Below are 8,498 nucleotides of genomic sequence, written 5' to 3'. Positions count from 1 at the left end.
CTCCCAATCAGTCTGCTGCAAGGACTGGACTATCTCTAGACGCTCGTCTTCTCCCAAGCATGAAAGTTTCAAGTTAGACGTTACTAATAGAAGTGTAAGTGGTACGTTTATTCGTCGCCAGATGGGAAAATGTACGCGGTTCAGTAATAATATTCAAAGGGGAAGCAGAGGGCACCATCAGAATCAGTCTGAGAGGGAGTCACATATCTCATGTACACATATTATGAAAGAATGGCACTGCCACAATCATGGAATGAAACATCTGGCATAATAATTTCGTGTGGCTATGTCTAGCCGAGTGCAGCCCTTGTAAGGCAGACCCTCCGAAGAGGGTGGGAGGGATCTGCCATGTGTAGATAACTGCGTATTATTGTGGGGGAAGATAGTGTTATGCGTTGTGTGTGAGTTTCAGGGATGTTGGGAACGGAACAAACACCCAGCACCCGAGCATTTGCAATTAACCAATGAAAGTTAAAATCCCCGACCAGGCAGTGAATCTAACCCGGGACTCACTGGATCAAAGACCAGCACGCTAATCATTTAGCCATGGTGCCGGGCAATGGAGAGGAACGTAACAATTTGGGAAACACCGAAACGAGATAACAATAGCGAAGGAAAGGGAAGGGAACTACCTACGTAATCCTTAATGACTGACAACCACGTATTACTTAATTGATGGCCCGTGTACCTCCTGAAATTGTTAGGATTTCTACGTATTTCCACAGCTTCCGTACCTAGACCTGTAGTGTCTAGCGTGGGTAGGAGCTCGAGCATCATGGAACAAGGCATAACGACCTGACTATAGGGCGTGCTCAGCTATTACGGATTTGTCTGGCTTGTTGAGACGAATATTTCGTTCGTATTCCTTAATACGAGTACCAATGGACCGGTAAGTTTGCCCAATGTTAACCTTGCCACAAGTACAGGATTTTTTTTATACCTCACGATGCGAAAGTCGGGAAAACTTGCCCTTGTTTTACCTAGACTGTGAACAATTTTAGTGACGGCGCCAAACACAGTTTTTATATTGTGTTTGGTGAGTACCTTGGTTATTCGAACTGTGGTGTTGCTAAAGTAAGGCAGATAGGCAATTCCCTTCACTTCTTCTTTCTGTGAGCTTTGCTTGGTCGTCCCTCTGGGATTCAGGGCTCTATGAATCTGCACATCCCTGTCACCATCACACTTGAACGTGTCCATCCTTATGTGTGTGTGTGTTTAAGTAGGTAAATGCGCCACATTAGCCAGTAAGGCCATCTCTTTTGTCGTGAACGTGCAGAAAAGTTCTTACCTCTGCTGCCTTTTTTCTAACGAGGAATTTACAAGGGTACGAACTTTACACATTATATCAAAAGGGGATTGCAGCCGCGAAGGGTAGTGATTCCTTGTGATAAGAATTGTGATGTATAATTACAAAAAAAAAACGCCTTCATGTTTAGACATTTTGGAAAACCTCAAATATCAGATTGATAATGTCACAATCAATCTAGAAACAGAAAATCAAGCCCTAATTTGCGGGTGCCTGATTAGTGTTAAAGAGAGGATTGAGTGTAACGTTTGCGTCAGTAACATCCCACCGCCTAGAGATTCGACGCCATTATATGGAACGGATTATGCTCCAGGACAGAGGAGGACTTCGATAATCAAAACCTTGTTTTGTTGCTCTCAGGAAGCATCTGCAGGAGTTTTCTGAAGCTGCTATACCCTGCGCTAAGGATTAGTTTAAGAAGTCATCTATAATACAGCCACAGTCATAGACGTATATATCACCAGTCAGTTTGGAAGCCATGATCGGTGAGTGTAATGGAAGGAAGAAATATGCAGTTCGATCATGGCGAATATAAAAAAAAATGTGAGGACTCCTTAAGTTCAATCGTACCCCGCCAGGCAGCGCTCGAGTGGACAATCTCCACAGTAACGATCAGCAGTTGTCAGCAGAGCGCGGAGCAAGTTAGACGTGTCAGTGTTGTTCTACATAAAGCAAGAACACTGCAGTGATCAGTGAACTTTTACCTACAAGTCTTGCTAATATTCTCTTAGATTAGTGCTTTGATTTAGTCAATTGTTCTGTTTAAAAGTAATCGTGCAAAGCATTCGTAAAAATACACTGAAATGTAGTTTCTAGCGGAGTTACACAAGGTCAACAGCAGCGGAAATACACACCTGGGTTTCAGAACCACTGCAAGTAAACATCGACCAGCTAGCAGCTATCAAACAGGATTCCCCAGCTAATGCATTATATATAAAGGTAATTTTATCAACCATTATGGAGAGAATATTACATAAATTTGAAATAGGTTGCACACTCAGACATTTTAGCGGAGAGACAGTACCTACCAGTAGTTATTGAAGCAGCTGGAATTGAGGCGAATAGAGTTCGTCTGTTTAATATTCCTCCGGAATTACCGAATTAAAAATTCAGAAATTATTTTACGAAATACGGTAATGTTAAAAACATTTATGATGAATCGTGGTCGCAGTTCTACCGTCTACCAGTTCCCAATGGTATCCGACTAATACGAATTCAGTTAAAACAGCAAATTCCATCCTTCGTAACCCCAGAGGTATACAGGGGACAAGTTACATATGAGGGGCAAGAAAAAAACCTGTGCTCTGTGCAACGCCCAGGATCAGCTGCACATTGACTGTTCCCGCCGTGCAGGCTATGTTTCGAAACAGCCGGCATCACTTGCTACACTTTTCCGCCCATAAGTACCACAACAACGGCAACAACTCTCCAATCTGACACAACTGACGAGTGGAAACTTTCTTTTTTTTTTGCTAGGGGCTTTACGTCGCACCGACACAGATAGGTCTTATGGCGACGATGGGATAGGAAAGGCCTAGGAGTTGGAAGGAAGCGGCCGTGGCCTTAATTAAGGTACAGCCCCAGCATTTGGCTGGTGTGAAAATGGGAAACTACGGAAAACCATCTTCAGGGCTGCCGATAGTGGGATTCGAACCTACTATCTCCCGGATGCAAGTTCACAGCCGCGCGCCTCTACGCGCACGGCCAACTCGCCCGGTGGAACCTTTTCTCCACAGATCTAACACAGATGACCTCGCCACACTGGATTCCCAACCGCAAACTCTCGTAAAGAACAACTTGAACCTGAGAGCGGAATAGCTGTTTATGTGTCAACAGATGATATGCACACGCTCACCACACCAGAGCTGGCTCCAAGCCACGTAACACAACACACATCATACCAAGACATGGATGTTACAGAACAACCAGATACACGAATGAATGCAGATCACTCCACAATATAAGATACTCTCTTTAAAATGAAAAATACTGCCCAGTTAAGTAAAGACCACGTCACACACAAGAAAACAAAATTGGCGGAGGAATTTGACACCCCCATGGCCGATACACCAGGTGATCCCTCAGAAGATTCCGATAGCTCTATAACAACCAAAATACATAAAAGCTAAACGCAACAAGTAAGTCCTAAAGACCCACGGTTGTATAAGGGAAACCCAACTTCAGGGAATCGAAATAAATCTAGTTCCACCAAAAGCCATTCGACCAAGGACACGCAAGGATCGCAGCGTAAATAGAAGATCGGTACTTGAAAAATTGGTTACAACTAAAATTTGCCAATTTCAAGAATAATATTCTTTCAATTCATCAAGGCCACGCTATGTTTCGAATCTATCATTTGTTCACGCTTTTTGGTCTCCTGGCCATTGTGTTTAAGCACCGGCACTCCACCATGACCGATTCACCATTTCTATTATTTTCTATTTGTTTTACGTTGCACAGACACAGACAGGTTTTGTGACGACGATGGGATAGGAAAAGCCTAGGAATGGGAAGGAAGCGGCCGTGGACATTATTAAGGTAGAGTCTCAGCATTTGCCTGGTGTGAAAATGGGAAACCACGGGAAACCATTTTAGGGCTGCCGACAGTGGGGTTCGAAACCACTATCTCCCGGATGCAAGCTCACAGCCGCGCGCCCCTAACCGCACGGCCAACTTGCCCGGTATTCACTATTTCATATTGACCTTACTCATGCACAGAGCACATGTGACACCTGCTTTCCAGAGATGATCTGCGTACCTTTGGTACGGCAAACATCAATGGCATATTGAGCATCACGAAATGGGCATTCATTAAGAAGCATATTAGAGACAATGATATTGATATTTACTTCTACAAGAAGTGTGTACCTACGATTAGATATATTAAGCCCATACGAATACTATATTGACTTAGGAGAGGATACTCGATGACAGCTAAAGTATATAGACCTGGTCTTGACATTCATGACTTCGGTGCACATCCAAACGGTAGTAGACTCTCCTCTCGTAATGAAAACTCGTACTAATTAATATATACAGTCCATCAGGAGCTCAAAACATATCGAAGACCTCAACTTTCATCTCACGCGGGGAACCAACATTGTACCTCCAGGTTATTTCAACTACATTTTCCACCCGAAGGATCAAACCGGACCCAACATTAACAACCCGGTAGCGCTCTCTGAACGAGTCCAGCAGCTCCGTATAAGAGATGCTAGGGAGATGAAACACGGGAATTTTGCTGAATTCACATTTTCCCGCCACAATTCAGCATCTAGACTTGACAGAGTTTATCTCCCTCATTCAATGTCCACAATTACACACAGAATATCCGTCATCCCAGTCCCTTTCTCTGACCATCACACAGTACTCTTTAAATTACGTTTTGACACGCAACTCCCATTGATAGGAAGAGGGCATTGGAAGTTGAACAATAAACTTTTAAAGACGCCAGATGTTACAGAAAATCAAATAAACTGTAGTTATTGATGATGGTTATGTACCGTACTTAAATGAATAATAGAAAAGGGGTGGTGTATTTATGTGTTTAATTAACACTCCAAATATCGTGGGGACGAACGTAAAAACATGAATAATCAGAGAGAATATAGATAATATTAGAAGCACAGGACATCAATATATAGAAGTCTTCGAAGCATAAACAAAATTCAAGGAGTTTATAAACATATATGAGTTTATACACATATATTAATACTGGAGGCTGCCACACACTCCCTCCGCAGTGACAGCGTCTATGTATTTTCGAGGGAAGGTGACCCTTCGACCTGATCTGGTGATCCGTGGTGCGGGTGTATTGGATTGAGTGCTGCCTGTCTTCTTCTGAAGGTTGACAGTCTTTGCTCCAATCAATCAATCAATCAATCAATCAATCAATCAATCAATCAATCAATCAATACTGATCTGCATTTAGGGCAGTCGCCCAGGTGGCAGATTCCCTATCTGTTGCTTTCCTGTTGCCAGCCGGACACCAGAACAAAGATCGCCTGGGCCACCATAGCTCAATTGGTAGAGCAACCGACGTGAAATCGGGAGGTTGTGGGTTCGGATCCCACTGGTGTCCGGCTGCCATTTTTGTTCTGTACTTAACATCTCTTTAACACGTACTACATGTACGTAACACGACCTAAAACGTTGAAAGTCTGTTTCGATTACAATGCGGTCGTGAAAATTCAATATTCATTGACATGCCCCACAGCGGGCGATTTAAACGCACTCTACAGTGTGCTAGCAGCAGTGCCAGACCTGTAGCTCAGATCCTTTCAAACAGAACAAAGATCGCCTGGGCCACCATAGCTCAATTGGTAGAGCAACCGACGCGAAATCGGGAGGTTGTGGGTTCGGATCCCACTGGTGTCAGGCTGGCCATTTTTGTTCTGTACTTAACATCTCTTCAACACGTACTACATGTACGTAACACGACCTAAAACGTTGAAAGTCTGTTTCAATTCTTTGATATTCCTTCCCGTTCAATCTTACTATGGTCCTTCCTCTTACTCCCTCTGTATCTCCCATATTCATATATTTTGTTTTGTTTATATTCACTTCTAATCCTAAGTCAGGTGCTTTCTCTTCTAATATTGAGTAGCTCTCTTCAAGAGCTCTTTTATTTCTTGCGATTATTGCTACATTATCAGCATATGCTATCACTTGTACTAATCTGTTCAAAATAGTTCCCCCTGGGTTGATGGGCAACTGACGGATTCCTTTTTCCAATGCTAGGTTAAAAAGCAGTGTGGAAAGTACATCTCCACATCTTAGTCCTCTCACCACTAAAAACTCCTTTGACAGATCTTGCTCCACTCTCACCTTGCATACTGTTGTTTTCAAGGTCATTTCTGTTAATCTAATCAATTTCCTCGGGACTCCAAAGTCTTTCATAATCTTATAAATTTTACCCCTATCTAGACTGTCATATGCCTGTTTAAAATCAACATACAGCTGATGTAGCTGTTTGTCATATTCATAAAACTTCTCTAGCACTTGTCGTAATATAAATATCTGATCCAGAGTAGAGCGATGTTTTCTAAAGCCTGCTTGGTAATCCCCTAATATTCTTTCCATCCATAATTCCAATCTTAAGGCTAATACCTTACAAAAAACCTTGTACGTTCCATCCAGCAAGGTGATCCCTCGATAATTTCCACATACTGCCTTATTTCCCTTTTTATGTGCTGGGTAAAGTATACCCAATGTCCAATCCTTGGATATTTCCTCCTTTGTCCAAACCTCCTTAATCTATTCATAAACAGCCTTTTTCTATTACCTCTCCCCCATATATCAACAGCTCTGACTCCATTCCATCTTCACCTGGGGCTGTATAATTCTTTAATACATTAATTGCAGCTTTGACCTCATCTAAGTCTGGCTGTTTTACTGATTTCTCTTCCAATTATCTTTCTCCCCATCAACATTTCTATTATTATCCTCTCTATCATCTTCATTATTTCCATTGAGTAATTCGTAAAAATACTCCTGCCATCTTCCAAGCACTTTGCTTTTATCACCCAGAAGGTTTCTATCTTTATCCTTGAAGAAAACAGCTCTTGGTTGAAATCCTCTCTTAATGTCTTTTGTTCTTTCATAGAACTTTCGTACCTCGTTTCTATACCTCATTTCATCCAGTTCTTCGATTCTCTTTCTTTCAAAAGCTATTTTCTTATATCTACATATCCTATCTGCTCTTCTTCGTTTCTCCCTATACTCTTCTACTGTTTGTCTTGTTCTCCTTTGAAGCATTCTGTTCCTAGCACCATTCCTCTCTTGGATTAATGTTGAACATTCTTCATCAAACCATTCTGCTTTCTTTACCAGTTTCTTCTTTCCCAGGGTACTATCTGCAACTTCACTGACAGTTGTTTTCAGTATCTCCCATTTATCTTCCACTTCTCCTTTCTCCCATACTTCCCTTTTTATTTCCAGAGATTCAGCCATTTTCTTTTTGTATTTCTCTGGCAATTCCTCATTTTTTAGACCTTCAATATTTTGCCTTGCTTTTCTTCTTACTTTTTCCGTTCTTGCCAAATTTATTTTTTGTCTGTACTTGACTCTAACAAGATAGTGGTCTGTATCTGCATCAGCACCTCTGCAGCTTCTAACATCCATAATATCTGATGCTTGTCGCACGTCTATGATAACATGGTCTTGTGGCGGCCTCGAGTATTGATATATGTGTATAAACTCATATATGTTTATAAACTCCTTGAATTTTGTTTATGTTTTGAAGACTTCTATATATTGATGTTCTGTGTTTCTAATATTATCTATCTCTCTGATTATTCATGTTTTTACGTTCGTCCCCACGATACTTGGTGTGTTAATTAAACACATAAATACACCATCCCTTTTCTATTATTCATTTAAGTACATAACCATCATCAATAACTACATTGGTGACTCCCGACGTGACATTAAAATACGGCGCGGAACACATTTTGTGGTTAGTCAAGTGTGGAAATGACCGATGCCAGCAACGAGACAAATTCACCGCCAACAACAGTCTGGAACGAAGCGGGTATTGCTCGCATTTCAGTGAAGATTCCGCCCATCTGAAAAAAAACCATACAGGTATGGTTCTTCAAGTTGAAACACAGTTTACTACGTTGGGTATCACTAACGAAACCACGAAATTTAATCATGTTATTGCGTCATTAGAAGCAGATATTGTGGAATTAATTTCCGATCTTTTATCTCGACCATTATCTACCACTCCGTTCACAGAGCTTAAAGCAAGACTAATTCAGGAATTTGAAGAATCAGAGAATAGGAAAGTGACGAAATTATTAACAGAATTAGAATTAGGTGATAAGAAGCCAACTCAGCTCTTGCGTGAGATGCGAACTTTAGCCGGTATGCAAGTCAAGGACGATTTCTTGAAAACCATATTTATGCAGAGGATTCCTGTTACCGCACGTTCTATATTAGCTACGAGTAGAGATGATCGGGACACCATAGCCACTATGGCTGACAAAATTGTTGAAATTTCACAACCGGGGTTAAATGTTTCTGCTCAAACCGAGCAGGCACCATCCACCATTCCAGTCGATAAAATAAATGATGTCAGTAATAACCTATCTCAAGACTAGAAATGCAGATCGCTGAATTAACACTGAAAATCAATTAATTGAAAACGTTGTCGCGTTCTTCAAGAAGTAGCTCACGATCATCTCGTTCC

At 41.5% G+C, this 8,498-nt stretch overlaps 2 non-coding genes across 2 annotated transcripts; both read left to right on the top strand.

Annotated features, from left to right (window-relative positions):
• The first annotated feature begins 5,314 nt into the window (after positions 1-5,314).
• On the top strand, positions 5,315-5,391 carry TRNAS-UGA (transfer RNA leucine (anticodon CAA)). Its single transcript has one exon. It is a non-coding gene; the product is annotated as a tRNA-Ser (tRNA).
• Positions 5,392-5,609: 218 nt separating this feature from the next.
• On the top strand, positions 5,610-5,683 carry TRNAS-CGA (transfer RNA serine (anticodon CGA)). Its single transcript has one exon. It is a non-coding gene; the product is annotated as a tRNA-Ser (tRNA).
• The last annotated feature ends 2,815 nt before the right edge of the window (positions 5,684-8,498 follow it).

Source organism: Anabrus simplex, chromosome 1, assembly GCF_040414725.1.
Source record: "Anabrus simplex isolate iqAnaSimp1 chromosome 1, ASM4041472v1, whole genome shotgun sequence".
Lineage (NCBI taxonomy): Eukaryota > Metazoa > Arthropoda > Insecta > Orthoptera > Tettigoniidae > Anabrus > Anabrus simplex.
The sequence above is the reverse complement of the archived record's forward strand: the minus strand, read 5'-3'. Positions and strand labels throughout refer to the sequence as shown.